This window comes from Eufriesea mexicana, unplaced genomic scaffold, assembly GCF_001483705.2.
Source record: "Eufriesea mexicana isolate 0111107269 unplaced genomic scaffold, ASM148370v2 scaffold10819, whole genome shotgun sequence".
Taxonomy (NCBI): Eukaryota; Metazoa; Arthropoda; class Insecta; order Hymenoptera; family Apidae; genus Eufriesea; species Eufriesea mexicana.
The window spans coordinates 194,600-214,711 of NW_016918457.1; the positions used below are offsets into that span (position 1 = coordinate 194,600).

Consider the following 20,112-nt stretch of genomic DNA (forward strand, 5'->3'; position numbering starts at 1 on the left):
AAATTTTAATAATAATAATTTATTTTTAAATAAAAGAGTTGGAATTTCTAGAATTGGAATAAACTAAAGGATTTGCAAAATGCATGAATTTGTAAAGAATTTTGGAAATTTTCAGTTTAGTAAGATTGATTTTTATGAGAATCATTACTTTTTTGTACCTTCTTCCTTTCTTATTCAGTTTGACTGTACGATGATAGAAATTTGATTCGTTTTAGGTTAGAAAAATAACGGATCTTCGGGAAAGTATGATATACGGACATATTTCGAATTCGTCGAGGAATTAGAATCGAGGAAAGAAGTATATCGTGTCACAAGGTTTGCATTCAGCTTCGGTTGTCAAAGCTTTCACTCGAGTATTGAATCATCTTCAGCCGCGATGTTAGCCTACTTTTCAACGTTAATAGATGCCACTTGCTCAGATGGCATCTATACATTCCGGAAACTTATTTAACGAATTACGGGGATCTGTTCGAAATTCCAGCGAACTGGCCTAATTGCTGTCAGATTTTATTCTGCGACAGTAATTCTTGGAATTTCTGCAACGAATAAATCCTAGGGATCTATATCTCGCTTATTAAATTAAACCAGATCATCGAGGTGTTCTTTAAATTGCCTTTTTAAATGCAAATTCGATTTCTAAATTGAAAAAAAATAAATTGAAATGTTGAAAATATCTGTATATACTCGAGAAGTACCATCTGGAACATTCCATGACGATTAAAATTATTTTACATTTTTAAAAATGAACTTTTCCTTGGATAATATACTTTCCAACATTTGAATTTTCTAAATACACTTATATTTTCCATAAATTTTTTAAATAAAATTTTCTCAATGCATTTTATATTTCGAATGTTTTTCTGATTAAATATCATTCCAAAAATAAATTAGCCAATAATACTCGATTGTTTCTGAAACAATACGAGTTTATAGTCTTCGTGAATCTTTTCAACAAGTAAGTGGTTATCCTCCAAAATGAAAAGTGTCGATGTGCACACAGAGTAGATTTCACTTAGGAGTTAGCCTCGCTTGAAAAGAAGTAGAACAGGTATCGATTAATCAATCTTCCTCACGATTCTACTTCAAAAGACTTCCTCGTCTAATCATGCTTATTTCCATGCACTTAATAATTAGAACAAAGTTAGAGGTACAAAATCATGGGTTTCAAACATTCTCATACAACGATTTCGAAAAAGTCATAACAATATAATACGAACACGTACAATTTAATAATTATCGGTACAATTGTTCATCATACACACTAAAGGTACAATACACATATTACCATATTAAAATCTTGACCAAAACTGGAAATTACAAAAATATTAATATTAAACTTATCATAGTCAAATGATTGGTGACTGAAGGAAATAATTAAAAAGAAATGGAATAATGGGAGATATAGAAATATTAATTATGCATAATATTCTGAAAGAAAAATCGCGAAGACTAGTAATCAACAATAAGATGATAACGTTGGAGTGGAAAAATAACAAAAATTTAAAAAAATTTTAGGAACGTCTGTTAAAACTAGGTTTAGTGTTAAAAAAAGTCATGTAGGCCAGTTTGAATGTTGAAAAGTAGTCATTTAAGCTAGCTTTAATGTTGAAGATAATCATTTAAGCTAGTTTTCATGTTGAACAGAAGTCATTTAAGCTAGTTTTAATATTGAAAAGATGTCATTTAAGTTAGTTTTAATGTTGATAAATGGTCATTTAGGCTAGGTTTAGTATTAAAAAGAAGTCATTTAAGTTAGTTTTAATGTTGATAACTGGTCATTTAAGCTAGGTTTAGTGTTGAAAGGAAGTCATTTAAGCTGGCTTTGATGTTGAAAAGAAGTTATTTAAGCTGGTTTTATATTGAAACGAAGTAATTTAAACTAGTTTTAATGTTGATAAATGGTCATTTAAGCTAGTTTTAATGTTGAAAAGAAGTCATATAAGCTAGGTTTAATATTAATAAATGGTTATTTAAGCTAGGTTTAGTGTTGAAAGGAAGTCATTTAAGCTAGCTTTAATGTTGAAAACAATCATTTAAGCTAGTTTTCATATTGAAAATAAGTCATTTAAGCTAGTTTTAATGTTGAAAAAAAGTCATTTAAGCTGGTTTTAATATTGGGAAATGATCATTTAAGCTAGGTTCAGTGTTAAACACAAAGGACCGGAATTGAAATTGCTAGCCTGAAACAGTGCGATTTAAAAAATTTTCAATTTATTTTCCTCGACTTCCATCGTATTCGGATGATCACGTCGATTCTCTCACGATCGAAATTTCATTCAACCGTTCCTCTCGCTAGGCAGGGTGCCCGCATCCCTCTGAACGAGACAGAGGGAGTCAGAGAGAGAGAGAGACTCGATCGCTGGCAGATGCAGATCGGCTGGATTCTCGGGGCGAAACATCGAAAGGAAAGGGTAATTCCATTAGAGTTATTTGTACATCGGTGACCGGGTGGATCGATGACTCGTCGGTTTTAAAAGGCTATTGCATGCCTGCACCGGTCTTCGTCTGCCTGGGTGTACAGTGCACTGTACACGCTTGGTGTACGTAGACGCGGTGGAAAAACTGCACGCGCACAGCACGGGGAAAAGTGAATGCACGCCGATCTGTTTTTACCGTTATGCAGCCACGCCACGATTATGTCTACGCCGTGAATAGGACGTACAAACACGAGATTCAGATTCACGAACGTGCCGGGCATCCCCGATGTGCCGCAGGAGGAGCAGCAGGCGGAACGTGGGATGGCGCCGACGGATTTCGTGATCGAAATGAAACTTCGTGGAGAACGATCGACGAATTTATACCCCGTCGTTCCCACCTTCGCTCTTTTCCTAGACTTTCCTTTTCGTTGTACTATCGAGTAGATCCATCGATACTGGGGTATTCCGGAGACACGTTGCCATTTTTGTGTAGGGTGGTTACGATGGCACAGATGTAAGGGTGGAAATTTTCGTCGAGGTATCGAACTTCGTGTTCTCTATTTTCTTTTTCGATATTCTATCGAGAGGATTTGTCGATATTAGCGTGGTATCGTGGAAATAAGTTGTTTCTTGGAGAAGAGTGGCATGACAGAAGATGAAGGGGTGAAAATTTTGAATGAGTTATTAGGGTAGAATATTTAATCTTCATCTTCTGTATATTCATCTTCTTTGTACTATCGACTGGATCTCTTGATCTTATTTAGGGTATTGTGGGGATACATTGGTTTTCGGTGAGGGGTGGTTACGATGGCACAGATGTAAGGGTGGAAATTTTCGTCGAGGTATCGGGCTTCGTGTTCTGTATTTTCTTTTTCGTTGTTCTATCGAGAGGATTTGTCGATGTTAGGGTAGTATCGTGGAAAAGAGTGGTATGATGGAAAATGAAGGGATGAAAAGTTTGGATGGGGTATTAGGGTAGAATAATTAATCTTCATTTCCTGTATTTCCGTTTTCGTAGTACTATCGACAGGATCTCTTGATCTTATTTAGGGTATTCCAAAAGCATGTTACTTTTTGGTGAGGGGTGGTTACGATGGCACAGATGTAAGGGTGGAAATTTTCGTCGAGGTATCGAACTTCGTGTTGTCTATTTTCTTTTTCGTTGTTCTATCGAGAGGATTTGTCGATGTTAGGGTAGTATCGTGGAAAAGAGTGGTATGATGGAAAATGAAGGGATGAAAAGTTTGGATGGGGTATTAGGGTAGAATAATTAATCTTCATTTCCTGTATTTCCGTTTTCGTTGTACCATCGATAGGATCCCTTGATCTTACTTAGGGTATAGTGAAGATACGTTGGTTTTTGGTAAAGAGTAATGTGGGAAGAGATATGGGGGTGAAAGTTTTGAATGAGGTATAAGGGTAGAATAATTAATCTTCGTGTTCTGTATTTTTGTCATCGACAAAATGTACTATCGACAGGATCTGTTGATGTCATTTAGGATATCGTGTACTATCGACTATGATACCTACTGTATCATAAAGAAATATACGCGTCAGCGAGTGTCACTGTAAAAACTTTTATGCAAATACTCGAGTTATGATCCTTATTGATTTTTAATAGCCTTTTGACTCTCGTGTCGATAGCTCTCACATGATATCCTTGATCTTTAAAGGTATGACAATGTCATATCGGCTGTATTTGATCCATAACGTGTCAATCGATTGTATGCTGATTTGCGGTGAAATTTTATCAAGTATTTCTAAAAAATTAGGAATACCGTTCCGATGGATAAATTCTATTAATAATTCAATAACTTTTGTTAACAGGTCAAGCTTGCAGTTACTTTTACTTGCCGGGTATGCGAATATAAAAATTGTACCAATAAAGTCCTTTTGAATAAAATTCATTAAAATTAAATTTGAAAATTTATTTTTCGATATTATATGAATAATAAAATATTTTTTTTTTTATACTGTTGATCTAAGGGGTTGATGTAGCCTAAATAGAAAATTTAGTATGAGTATAAAATATATTAATATTAATATATACGAAAATATTAATATAAATTGTTATAAAATAATATAATAAGAATTAATATCAAATATATTATACACAAAAAGGAATATTAGTATATTATATTCGAAAACGTCTCTCTCTATATATTTATATTTATTCTGTCATTTTTATTATATAGGATGTTCCAAAATTTACGCAAGATTTGAATTTCGCGCCATTTGTGTGATAAAGTGTTGCCAACGAAAAAAAAAGACAGTGTGACAGATGACAGTTTAGGGTTATTAAAAATGGAGTGTTACACCAAAGAACAACGCGTTTTCATTGTTGAGAAATATTTACAATTTTGTATTAAAATCCTATGTTTTTTATTAAAATTACTTCTTGCTGGAATTTTAAAACACCCAATATTATTAACATTTCTTTTCGAATTACCACTTTCTTATTGAATGATACATCACTGTATTATACAATATGTACATTATGATACTATAATAACTGGTAGTTACATTCAAGATGGTCATGCTTCCAAATAAACAAATAAGTATAATCGACCATTTTTATTGTTAAATTATGAGCTTTTGTCCATTCCTATATACATTCTCCTGTCTCATGACCTTTCTGAATAATGAAAGTTGCATCGAAACAAGGCGTTACAACAAAGTCGAATCAAAGGTCAGATTATGCAAGGAACCTACATTTTCTCTTGTAATCCATGAATACGGTGACTTCATTGCGAGATCTTCGAGGTTACGATTCAGTGTCTACGCCGTGAAATCAGTCATTGCTCTGTTAATTTAATTCCCAATTTGATTCGTTTCTCGTATCCTCGAATGATCCAGTTAATAATTTCGACCCTGAACAAAATTTTTCAATGGAACCACTAGTGTTTGAATTTTTATCATTTCTCCAAGTGAAAAATTTTATTCTTTCCTTTATTTCTTATTATAAAAACATCTAAATAGGAATTAAATTTTGGGATGTGAAAATACAGGCTTTGTCCTAAATATTGGCCATATAAATATTATTATGTGATTTCTGCTCATAAAGATATCACTTATCATCAGTTAATAATTATTGACCCCGAACAAAATTTTTCAGTGAAACCATCAGTGTTTGAATTTTTACAATTTTCCAGGTGAAAGACTGTCTTTATTTCCTACTCTAAAAATATTTAAATAGGAATTAAATTTTGGGATGTGAAAATACAAACTTTGTCCTAAATATTGGCTCCATAAATATTATTATACGATTTCTACTCATAGAGATATCGCTGTTTAAATATTAACATATAATAATTGAAATAATAACGTATAAATATTAACATATTAACCCTTTGCACTCGAGAGGTGATCTTCAGTCACCACCCAATAAAATTTCGAAGATCGATATTAATTGATGTATTAAATTCAAAATAACGTAATAGTGTGCGAGGTATTGAAATTAATTAATTCTACGTGTTAATTATTATACGAATTTTTATTTACTGTTCCAAAAAATATCATCAGCTTGGTAGCAGAAAATCTTCGAATTTCTACTCTTCTGTGGCGAAAAGATCGTCGAGTACAAAGGGTTAAGTGTTGTAGTATATATACAGTTTTTCTCTTCACTGTACTTTGTGTTACACACATGGGATACCTGTATAAGTATTAGAATTTTTCAATTTATTGGTTCGTAGATCTTTCGTGAAATCGAAAGTGACGTAGAGAGTGAAGAGATACATGCACATCCTTCTTACTTTCTTCCACCATATTCTTATTGTCTGAATACCTTTAATTGGCCAAGATATCGCTTTCTAAATTTCCTATTTTTACTTTCACGTCCTTCGTGAAACCTCGTACGGATTTCCATTCGAGAAAAGCAATTGCACGTGCTCGAGATAAGAAAGAAGCTGAGACCATCGAGTGGCCAAGAATGTACTTCGAATCTAGGTTTAGGGCTGTTTCTCTTCTTGAGTAACCCGCTTAACCGCGTTCACGGAAATAAATCATCGATCGAGACCTAACAACGGCCATTAAAAAGGATGGGAGCGAGTGGTTACGTATCCGATTCGTCACACTTTCCCTAAATTTCTTCCAACACGTCTCATCGAACAAAGAGACCCATCCTCGACCTTAATTTTCATTCTCAAATCTGATTTAACTCCGTTTCCAATGAGGAGCTTCGAGACTTTCACGGTTTGGTATCGTCGTGACAGCTTTTGGATGTGAATTATGGCGTTTCGAAATATTTTAGGGGCTCCCTGGGTATTTTTGAAGATTTTACGATTTTTAGGATAATTTGGGATGTTTGAAGTAGTTTGGAGTATATTTGAGTACTTATTTTCAGATATTTTGGAAATGTTTGATATAGTATGAGACGTTATGGTGGTGTGGAAATATTTTCTTGTATTTTAATGTGTTTTAGAATATTTTAAGATAGTCGGCGATATTTTAGAATTAGGATTATGAGTATTTTGAGATATTTTAGAATATTTTGGAGTTTCCTGATATTTGGGGTGCTTTTGTTTGAGAATGTTTGAAAATGTTTGAGATATTTCGCGATATTTTAGAGTATCATCAGTTTCAGGATATTTTAGGATATTTTAAGATATTTTGAAGTTGTTCTAAAACATTTGGATGCATTTTTCTATAATCTGATATATTTTGGTGTATTTTAAGATATTCTTTTCATATTTAGCATACTTTAGGATATTCTGGAGCAATTTGAGACATTTGGGGACCTTTTTGCAGCATCTTGATATATTTTCGTATACCTTAAGATATTCGAGATATTTTGAAATATTTTGAAACATTTTAAAGTATCTCCAGACATTTTGCCATATTCTGGAAAACCTTGCTTATCCTACTTCTTCCAAAGAAATACGATCCATGTCCAGGTCTCGATTTTAATCATCCCCCTGTTCCTTCCGTGTGGTAACTAATTCAGAGGTCCAAGTTCGGGCAAACAGAAGCGTGAAGTGAAACCTGGAGGACGAACACGAATGCCACCAACGTGAGCCATCGATAATCGTTATCTCGGTGACTCGAACTTCGAGCAACCGGGCAGCAACATAAAACAGTAGCGTTGATTATACGACGAACCCGAGAGTGCTCGCGTGTTTAGGAATTCCTGTTCGAAGATACCGGCAAAGAATGTTTCACATTCTTGCACACGATTATCTAAAGACGCGTGTGAACGCACTGTCTCTATTAAGGGCTATTAAGGGACTAAGTGCGCTATAATGACGGAAACTCCCTCTATTTAGCCTCGATCCCGCGATGAGCAAGTTTGCTGGCTTCGATGAGCCGAATGCATTGTTTCTGGGATCTCGTGGTTTACACGATGATCCAACTGTAACTGTTTAGACACTAATTATTTGCAGATGTTGGACAGGAAGCTGAATTTGGAAATTACAGTAAGTGGATATTTTGAAAAGAAAGCTTGAAAATTTGACATAGTGGAGTATTAATTTATTCCAGTTAGACAAATGGAATATTAATTTGTTTCAAGTGTCAGATGCATTTGGAAAATTTTGTGAATAAATAGAAAAGTTGGATGACGTGTAAATTGGCTAGTATAGTGGAATATTAATTTATTCACGGTGTTACACGGATTTGGAAAATTTGGCGAATAAATAGAAGTTAGAAAACATGTAAATTGGCTAGTATAGTGGAATATTAATTTATACCAGGTGTCAGACGAATTTGGAAAATTTGGCGAATAAATAGAAAAGTTGGACAAAATGTAAATTAGTTAGTACAGAGGAATATTAATTTATTCCAGGTGTCAGATGAATTTGAAAAATTTGGAAAATAAATAGGAAAATTGGAAAATAAATAGGAAAATTGGAAAATTTTGTGAATAAATAGAAAAGTTGGACGACGTGTAAGTTGGTTAGTACAGTGGAATATTAATTTATTCCAGATGTCACGTGAAAAGTTAAAATTGGAATATCGAGTAAATGATTAGTTAGAAAAGTTACACAAAGCTCAGAAACTTAGCTAAAATTAGGAATATTAATACATTCCAGGTGTAAGACGAAAAGTTAAATTTGGAAAATTTGGTAAATGTATACCGTGGAAGATTATATAACACTGTGAAAATTAGCATGGCGGAATCGTGCACATCAATTCTATCCAAAAGTTCGTAAAAGAACTAGGACATGTAAATTTCTATGTCTCGTTGCTTTTTCCGTCTCGCGAATGTTTATTTCGAACGAAAATAAAGCAACAATCTTGCGTTTTGAAAAATTATTGTTTGTTAAACATGGCGTAGTTCGCGATTAATTTATTTCGTTCAGCGTGGCACACAGTGTCTAATAAACAAACTTGATTAAACAAACTTTGTTGTACTCGACAGCGAAATTTAGCGAACCGTTAATAATTGGTAAAATGTGCTTTGTTTCTCAGAAAATGAAAAACGATTTTCCTTTGTTCTCGGCGAGTACAGAAGGACGCATGGTCCTCCATTTTCTCGTTTCTCGAATGTTCAATTCCGATATTAATTTCAGCAATAACAGAGAAAATTAATAAAACCCAAAATTATTCGAATAAAATAGATACTTGAGTAGAAATAGCTATATATTAACTAATTATTGTTATCTAAAAATCAATTTATTAATTTATTAATTTATTACAACCCACGTGCATTAAATTAGCAAAAAATGTAACTTCTATTTAAAAACCAGTCAGATAGGTATATATAAATTGAAAAACACATTTATTTTAAAATTAAAATAAAAAGAATTAATTTCTTTTGTTGCTATCTAAAAATTATTTCGCTTATACATTATATTTATTATATTTATTACTAATTTTACTACTATTATATTTACATTTATTATATATTATATTTATTACTATCCACATGCATTAAATTACCAAAAAATATAAATTTCATTTTAAAAGCCAGTCAGATAGGTATATACATATTGATAAACCCATTCATTTTAGAATTAAAATAAAAAGAATTAATTTCTTTTGTTGCTATCTAAAAATCATTTCGCTTATATATTATATTTATCATATTTATTACTACCATTACTACTATTATATTTATATTTATTACTATTAACATGCATTAAATTACCGAAAAATATAGATCTTATTTAAAAATCAGTCAGGTAGGTATATGTAAATTGAAAAACCCATCCATTTTTTAATTAAAATAAAAAGAACTAATTTCTTCTGTTGCTATCTAAAAATCATTTCGCTTGTATATTATTGTTCTCGCTAAATTGGTTATTATCCGCAGTTAATTATAAGAAATATTGTTTTTATTTATAGACAAATTATTTGTCTAATTCAATAGAAATGGATATACATAAATTGCTAATGGGTTTAGCGTTTAATCATTGGGAGTGAACGCGACGAGTACTTTCGAGAAACGCGTTGCGCCGAGCATCCCTCTAGCGGCGAATGTAGGAGGCGCTACGGTAGCATAAAATTCGGACGAGGTGCTCCATCTTGCTCCACCGTATCTCCGTATCGGTATCTCCGCGTCGGCCGTATTCCAAGTCACACGTTCTCGCGGATCAGGTTTTTCGTAATTTCGAGAGTGAGTCACGCGAAACCGAAAATAACGTCGTAAATTGTGCGAACTCGTGCTCGATTTCCGCGTAGTCAAACAAATCGGCCAGCAAACGATGATATTGTTCCAGACGATCGCGATCGTACGGTTTACGCACGCGATTTGTATATTTTGCAAGAAAGTCGCGTGACCTACACGCATGGCTCCGTTTACTCGAACGTTATCGTCGGGAGAAGGAAAACAGTTTTTTCATTCTCGTTTTTCTTTTTATTTTTTCTCTTTTTTTTTTTAGATACAGAGCTCTTGGCACCATATTTCGCCTCGCCATTGTTTCAATCCGCGCGATCGCGATTTCGATTTCTACACGATTCCTTTCCAGGGCAATGAGAATACGATTTACGAATTTTCTTTCTCTCGCAGGGAATTGTAATCGATACAAGCGTGAAAGATTATACGACGAATTAAAGTCTGTATTATAATAAAAATGAATGAATCTTAAATACATATTAGGAATAAGAAAGCGGTATACTAATTTTATGATTTTTTAAATATTCTGATCTTGTAATTCTTTGAGAGGTCTTTGATTTTGCGGTGTATATACAATGTTATTACGTATTAATTAATTTAAATATCAAGTATTATAATTTTATGTAAAGAAATTTCTTTACTTGTTATTTGTGGTGATTTACAATATATTCTAAGCACTAACATCTATATTTATATCTAAACAATAATATATTATCTACATATATATAGATATGACATTATTAGCGTGTAAATTATACATTTAAATATGTGTATATACATATATACATACATATACTAGAATATTATATATATTGTATTATATATACACATACTCATATTACATCTATAACTATAGACACTAAGTTATACACACAACATTGTATATACAACAAATTATTATGTAACTTAGATATTGTGCATATCATTTACATTATGTATGATATAATATATAACAGATATATTTTCGATCACAAAAATCTAGATTAAATTTTAGTCCACGGAACCTTAGTATCTCGAAATAAAATCCTCATTCACAAAATTCCTTTCATAAGTCCATTTCATCCCCCTCTTCCTCCCCTATATTCCTTTCAAGTTCAATCAAGCATTTCAGAATTCTCTATAACCAGAAAGACGACAATTTCTCCATTATTCCAAGGAACAGATCTTGAGGAAAAAAGATCGCGGATCGAGCAAGAAACTCGCAGGACAAATGCGTGTTACCCTTGAGGCTTTACGATCGAGGAGCATCCGGTCGGAAGGGGACAACTTTACGTCAGCTAGCGGAACCCCTGCGAACTATACGACTCATGGAAATGCGCACTACTATAAATAAAGAAGAAACGAGCCTAATAGCGAAGATCCCAACGATCGCGCAGAAAAACCCGGCATCCATTTTCTTTCCTTTTTCTCCCTTCCTTCCTTCTCCCTTTAACAAAACCGTGGAAGCTACCATACGTCGATCAGTGTGTCTCTGTGTCTCGTGATAAGTATTCAAGAAACACGTGACTACCTTATTTTATTTTCGTTTCCTTTCTTCCTTTTCCTTTTTTCTTATTTTCTTTTAATGATCGTCTCTAGTTGAATCTCACGATGGTTAATTTAATATTCATGAAACGAATGGACACCTTTTTTTTGGACCGTGTCGATCGTGTATTTGGACGTCAACGATCGTGTCGAACGAGGTTTCCGAGCTTCCTTGATAATTTATTTTATCTGGAATAGCCTGGACGCGCGCCACAAAGGACCGATATTGGAATTATTAAGCAAAAAGTGGAGAAATGCAATGAAATAATGTATATTGTTTTTCAAAATTCCCTTTATAATTTAAATCGTAATAAATATCGTAGAATGCATAAATACAAATGTAACTTTCATCTAACGGTATATAAAATTTATAAGAAAAAGCAGCCAAAAGGTAATCGTTAGCAATATTACCATTTTCATGTTACTGGAAGAGAATTTAAATTTGACTAAATTTTACTTAAATTCTGATAAGACGGCACTAAAAAATTCACCGTTATTCGTGGCTTGCTAGTGCATTTGAGTTGCATTATTGCAACGATTTACATTAGAGTTGATCAAAGTGACCTCTGAAATAAATTATTTATTATTCAGTGGCCAACAAATTTTTGTCGTTTAACGGTATTAATCTTAATTATCAGGGAAAGTTATTATAAATATAAAAAGTTACGACTATACCAAGTGCTTTGACACTTAAATTTAAGATTTTTCAAAAAGTGTAGTTAATAGATTTGTGCAGTGAACGGATCTTATATAGGAATATATACATAGGTATCAAAACTAATATATAGGAATATATACATAGGTAACGAAACTAAAAATGGCATAACAAGATAACATTCCATACATCAGTAAACAATGTTTCTTTTATGCTATTTTCAGTTTCAACCTATGTATCTTAGAAGATAGAGAATATATCGAAATTGCCAAATGATTATGTATTTCTTAATTGTTGTCAGTAAGTGTATGTATATCAATAAGAGGAATTTGAAACGAGATTCGCGAGGGGTTGATAAAACGTTTCGCCTTTCTTAATCCTGGTTGCGAAAGGTAACGAGGGGAAACGACTTTCTTTATTACTCGTTATCGTGATAAGATAAGTCGGAATAAAGTTATGGCCGGTAATAAAGCGGGAATGAACGGGTTGCATTGCACGGTTTTTCGCGTTTTAAGTGTTACGTATCCTTGTGCGGGGAAAAGAGAAGTGAATTGAAATTGAATTAATGGGTTAGCCTGAACTCGGTCACTGTTGCCGATAATTCCATTCTGCAATCGAACGAAGCTAATGAAAATCGTGTTAAACACCGTATTATATCAAGCTTTCGTGTTTTAAATCAGCAATGAGAATTTACGCTTGGATAATAATTGAATAATCGGAAACTGAGCGCGAGGAACTGCGCGGGAAATCTGACACAGGTGACATAATAGGATCATTATAAAAATAGAAGGGACAAAACGAAAAGTTACTTTATTTCCTAGTTCAATAATAATGTACAAATTAATTTATAATTTTCTAACGATGCAATTAAAAATCGATTTGGAAAGACTATATATGAATATTTTAAAATTTATAAAAAATATAATAAATAGTCACTTTTGAACCATGACCTCCATTTTCAAAACTTTCCAAGAATATATTATGGTATTATTAAAAACAAAAATTGATTTTTATTGTATTACTTTTTATTAGGTAATACATAATTTAATAAAAAATTTGAAACGGTTTTTGTCTATTAATTTTATTTTCACATTCATTATATCTAACTTTCTCATAATAAAGTTATTATATGAATTATTATACCGAATAATAATTTTGCTAATTTATTAACAGACTAGTTACACAATAAAATTATTACACAAATAGGAGGGATAAAATAAAAAATTATATTATTCGTTAATCAAATAATAAAATGAAAATAAATTTATAATTTCGCCATTTTTAAATGAAAGTATTACTAGTAACGTAATTATCAAATTATGTCTGGCTAATTCCAAACTTTAAATAGCCGTATAATAAATACTATTTAATGCTAAGATGATACGTTTGAATTTTTAATTATTTATAAATGTTTCATAAGGTTCAGCCATATTTCACAGGCATAAACATCTATTTTTAATACTATAAATGAACAAATTTTAATTACCCCTTTTATCAAAGATCGAAAACCTTGTATATACTTTAATGGTTTATTTGCTCAAATTATTTTCTTGCACCATTCTTCCACATAATTAAATTTCACCTCCTTTGGCTTTCTCAACCTCGTCTCGATCCAGCGTAGTTACGTAAACACGCAGCCATCCAAAACGTAAATCCCGCTAACATAAAGGATCATCACGGTCATTATTACCCGTTGTTGGATGAAGACTCGTGGATTACTCCAACGGACCCAAGTGACTATGATATTATGTCAAGTCGAGATGGTCGAGGTCGATGTTCAGCGATAAGTCGAGAGCCTTCGAGGAATCGCATTTTAATCGAGGTCTGATCGTTACAATGTGTTCACAAGCACTTTCCCTCGAGTGATATGAGCTATGGAGAATGGTTCATGCACGAGGTGTATTTACAAGGCAAGGATTATGTAAGGGCGAGTATTATTAGCAGAAGTTCGAATATAATCGCAAACAAAGACTACAATCCTTTAACAAATTTCTACACTATTAATCGGAGATCAATAAATGATCTAATTATTTCAAAAAGTAGTGAAAATACTTAATATAAATGATCCTGTAGCCGTTGATACTGCCTATCGGTCTGTGATTAGACCCCAAGGATGATTCCTTAACCCTTATCGGTCTTAAGTCACCTCTCACGTGACAACAGTACTTGGTCACTGCGATCGTGTGTCACGTGGGACGTGATAAGACGGAAATCTTTCGCAAATTTACCGAAACCAACTACAACCTAGTGAGAATCGCGTATAAAAAGCTAGCGTCCGATAAGGGGTAATTCGGTTTCTATCTCGTGGGGCAAGGGCCTGCGTGACACGGCTACAGGGCCTTGCTAGGGGCCCTCCCGGTTGATTCTGGGTGTTTTGTCGGTTCGTCGACACCTTCGTTCGCGAGTAAGTTCATGGTGGGGTCTGTGGTGGCTGGAGTGGGGGTTAGGTCCGATTGGAGGGTGCCGAGGCATGTGAAGTTGTCGAGTACATTGGAGTACGTGTAGTGTACACTCCCTATCGGAGTGTAGGCTAGTCAGTCATGTGTATCGTGAGTTAAACTCACTCGTTTAATTATTTAATTTTAATTATTCAATATTATTATTTAATATTATTATTTAATTTTTAATTATTATTAATCACCAATGATATTCTTTTTGTGAGGGTCCCCCCATGGGGTTTTATGATGTCTTGAGGGGGTGTTTTCTATATACTGCCTGTTGGTATCCCCTTGGTCGTGGCACTAGGGTACGAAGCAGGTAGAAGGACGCAGGGAAGGAATTCGTTTCGTCCTGGACCTGCTAGTGGGACTCGTCAGTAAGGCTCTCTAGCAGGCCCATTTTTAATTTAACATACGTTAAATGCTCTCTAGCAGGCCCTGCCTTAGACGAGGAATAGCATAGGAACTTCTATTTATGGGAGGTCTAGGGTTCACTAAGAACTCACGAGAAAGTCCTCGATCCTCCTTCAAGTAGGAATCCATCTATCGGCGAGAATGTGAACTTAATCGTTACATTTTAATAAAAATATTAACCTAACACTAAATTTACCACGACTTAAATGATTATTTCCAAAATTTCAATAAAAACTTCCATATTCCACGTTATCTCTTTGATTACATATTCTCACAATTTTCCTTCAAATATGTATATAATTAATTCTTCAACATTTTTCCTCTCCCATTTCTTAAATCTTTTGAAATTTTAATATTTATAATTAACCTAATTAAGAATCCCGAAAATCTAAACAAACAGGATTTCTAATCAATGTAACACTCTTTAAACATATTTATCCGCCATTTTGGATCCGCCAAATGTTTTATATAATTTTTACTTCAAATTCGTAACTAGTGATTTCGAAAGCATATGGATATCAAGTTTCAGCCTGATCAAATATTTTTCTATATATCTGTCCGTCAGTTTGGTTCCGCCATTTTGTTTCCTTTTACTTTCGACTTCGAATTCGTAACGAGCAACCCCCAAAAATTCAGAGATAGCAATTTTTACACAAATCGAAAGATACCTTCGCATATGGATCACTGTTTGGGGAAATTCCCCACTGTGCATAGGGTCCCTAGCAGATCGCAGAGCTTCCGTTGCGTAACCGAGCGGCAGAAATTTTTCCCTGGCCATAGTTCGTGTGCTCACACGCGAAAAGCCAACGATCGCGTGCACTTTCTAGCGCAATGGTGAATTTAAATGTTCTCCGGCTGGTCGATAACCGGTAGCAGTTTCGTTCTTGCTCTCGATCTAGCTGGGTCCATTACCGTCCGGCCGAGTTCCCCGATGGCTTAGCCCGTTTCCGTTCCTCGTGCAACGTCTCGATATCGAGAGTTCGCTTAGCCCGAGATAACAGCATCGCTACTCGAAACGGCGATTCTTTGAATCGCGCGATTGACAATGCAACGAGTCGCGATAAACGTTATCACGAAGCGTTCGTTTGCACTTGTGACCGGTTCGGGACATTGTCGAACGAATTCTCGTTTTATTCGCTCCGTCTAGCGTGCTTCCAGATAACCGCGTCGCTATTCATCCCGAATTGTTGGCAAAATTCACTGAATCGGTTTTAAGCGGGATTTGATTCGGTAGGATGAAAGGTCCTGGGATGAAATTGCAGGTTGAATATGTCTTTGGACCTAGTGTGCGCTGTGGTTGCAGCTGGGGTCGTGGTTGCCCATCTAGGTGTTATTTATTTTATCTAAATAATCCTTCCAGGATTGATCGTTTAACTAAATACCACAAAATTAAATTTCGCAGTATCCTTTTGTAATTCCAAAGAAAATTAAACAATATCGTACAAAAATCGATCTTGATTAGACACGAATATCCTATACGTGTTCTTTCAACATATATTGATCTAATTTGCAGCTAGGGAATTTTTCTTTCAAGGATTGGGGGAGCTGCAAGATTTTATTTTGTGGTATTTAAACGAGGAACGACTAAATAATTGTCGAGATGAATTAATATTTAATAATTATCTTTTCTCTTTAATTACCAGGAGACTTTAATTACCAGGGAGTGATCTCTAGGATTATAATATTCTAAATTATCAGAAGATTATATCAATATTTTAATCCTCGAGATTACTCACTGATAACTGAAGTCTCCATCGGAACCGAGAAAAGATAATTATTAAATATTAATTCACCTCGACAATTATTTAGTCGTTTCTCATCTGAATACCACAAGATGAAATCTCACAGCTATTCCATTTTTTGAAAGAAAAATTCCCCACTTCCAAGTTAGGTCAATATATTAGGTTTAATTATTAATTAAGTCTAATTATTTTAACTAGGTCTAATAGAGATCGATTTTTGTATGATACTGTTTAATTTTCTTTGGAATTGCAAGAGGATATTGCGAAATTTAATTTTGTGATATTTAGATAAAAGAGCAATCCTGGGAAGATTATCTAGATAAAATAAATAACAACTCGATGGGTATCAAGTTGTGCCTGTTCTTTTGTTTCAAGTGTAGATTTTAGTTGTCATTCGAGAATGATTTCTGAGAGCAGAGTATTGATTATAGTCTTCTGACAATAAATAAGTTAGGTCAGTTAAATGAAGGCATATCTGATTACTACTTTGTAAGTAGATGTTTCGTTTGTTTCTCTGTTGTACATGTGATCTGTTTTAAGAATAGTGAGACTATGTTTGTAAAAATTTTTAAAAATTCACATCTTCTAATTGATTCGCTTGAAAATTGAATTTTCTTATTTCTTGAGATAATATTGGAAATCTCTGAGTGTTTTAGAGTATTTTAGAGTATTTTAGAGTATCGATCATGACGAAAAGATGATCTTTCCTCTATAGGACTTGGAAGTTACGTGCTTATTTCTAAAATCTTATTTTATTCATCGATTATTATGCCATTTACTTCTAAAATCTTATTTATTATTTATTATTTATTAATTACTATCCACGAAACTTCGAAATTAAGTGCTTATTTCTAAAATCTTATTTCATTTATCGATTACTATGCACGAAACTTCGAAATTAAGTACTTATTTCTAAAATCTTATTTTATTTATCGATTACTATGCACGAGACTTGGAAATTACGTGCTCATTTCTAAAATCTTATTTCATTTATCGATTACTATACCATTTATCACTAATACCAAATGGCCTAGTTGTACCTGTAACTTATCGGTTTCTAATTTTTAAATCAAAGGGAGAAATTAGATTTAAGTATCGTATAAACGATTAACGGATAATAAAATATAAGAAGGTATCTTGTTAAAATAAAATAAACACGTGATGCTCTTCATCAAGGTTCGGTCATTTATCTGATAATTACTGTGTGTACATAACCTGAATACTTCAACAACGTTGATTTTTATCAAGGCTGTCGATCTAACGATAAATCACAAAGTAAACGCTTGAAGTACTTTCAGAAAACTATAACAACGTATCACTGTACTCCTATTATTCCAATATTTCATTAATAAATTAACGGATAAATATTTTGTCGATAATAAAATAATCGATATTCGTGATATAATGGTTTGTGTGCCATTTATTTGTATTTCAAAATACAAAATATTTTTTTGTATTTTGTATTTTGTTTTAGTGATTTCTTGCTCTTGTTTATAATTTCCTTAACACGAACTTCACTTATTGTATTTCCCTTCATAATAAATTCCCTATTCATACTACTCACTAAGCAATTTCTATAAGTATCTGTAACCACTAAAATAACATATTTTTATTTATTTCATTTTATTTCAGGAATAAATGGACGGATAGAAGTGTCTGTAATTATCGCAGAAAAGAAAAATTAATTTTTAAATACAACAATTATACACGAATATAATAATTTATTTAAAAACCGAGTTTCTAAGTTCAGTCAATGATACGTAATATTGTGTATGATCATGTTAAAATTATTATAATTACACTGTTCGTTTCTTGGGATCTATTAAAGAAGGTGTATATTTTTCTGGTTTTGTTCGAATTTTTTAGAAAAATATCTGGATTTCCTTTCAGTGAAAGTGACGAATACTCGATCTTTTCACTATTCGGGTCACCGTATTAGGGTCCAGTTTTGAGAGTATTCTAATTAACTCGTGGAATGCTTTCGGTCATAAATTCCCTTTCTAAGCACCTTTTTTCACGGCGAATATTTCTTACCTGTCAGGTTTACAAATCTAGCACACAACGCGATTAATCATTCGAGACTGTCAAGAAAACAGACGATGGCAGAGGTTCCTATTTGTCCATGTTCTAACGTGACACCAGCAAACCTCTGCTCCATAAATTTCGAATATCAGGTGTGTAAATTAATTCGACATTTCAAATCTTCAGTAGAACTCAAATATTTGTTCCCCTTCGTGGCAATTATGGAAGAAATTCCAGCTATGTCTGCGTAACTTCACGAGTCTCGAATAATCGAGATAGTTCACACGATTCGTAAATAAAATTCGAATTTTCATCGAAGAAAATTCTTTAAATTCGAATTAACTGACATACTTAATTTCCATTTGCATTGCATAAAAGTGAAATCGAAAAATCATCGAAAATTAGATTAAAATTTGAATTAATTGAGAATTATTTAACACGAATTTTCGATAGTGTTTATAATAAATTATTAGCTATAATTATTAGCACTATTATTAGATAGTGCTAATTATAAATTATAGACGTACAAAGAAAATTCTTTAAATTCGAATTAACTGACATACTTAATTTCCATTTGCATTGCATAAAAGTGAAATCGAAAAATCATCGCAAATTAGATTAAAATTTGAATTAATTGAGAATTATTTAACAAGAATTTTTGATAGTGTTTATAATAAATTATTAACTATAATTATTAGCACTATTATTAGATAGTATTCGCAAATTAGATTAAAATTTGAATTAATTGAGAATTATTTAATACGAATTTTTGAGTGTTTACAATAAATTAGCTATAATTATTAGCACTATTATTAGATAGCGTTTATTATAAATTATAGACATACAAAGAAAATTCGAAAAATAAGTATGAAATTTAGGGGTTGAGAAACTTCATTTCCACGGTTTATTTATGTGTCTATATGGTTCGAAGATTTTTCAACGAGGTTAGCATGATCTAATTAGTACGTATTTGCGAAATAATAAATTGCAGAATATCACGTTCCGTGTATTAAATATGTTTATCTAATTTCGTACCGAATCAGCTTTCCGCTTTGTAAACTTTCTCTGTGGCTCGTTAAATCATTAACGAGGAACACGTCGAGCACACCTATTGGCGAAATTACCGGAACTTAATCAACGGTGAGCAATTATTCGAGTCGATGGCGGTGGATAAGTTTTCCAATTCATTTGTCGAATCATTAAATCACCGAGGCAGTAATTCATGCACTAAATTTCAAATAACAATCCATAGCGTTATAAATATATTTTTAAATATAATTTAAAAAATTTTCATGTTTTAATGGTATATTTTTATTAATGTAGAACTACTGCAAGAAACACGTATATG

General features: G+C 32.9%; 1 protein-coding gene across 2 annotated transcripts in view; it reads right to left on the reverse strand.

The window, feature by feature from the left end:
- LOC108553527 (uncharacterized) overlaps positions 1-20,112 on the reverse strand; it is a 139,586-nt gene that overhangs the window by 4,317 nt on the left and 115,157 nt on the right. The window lies entirely within an intron of this gene.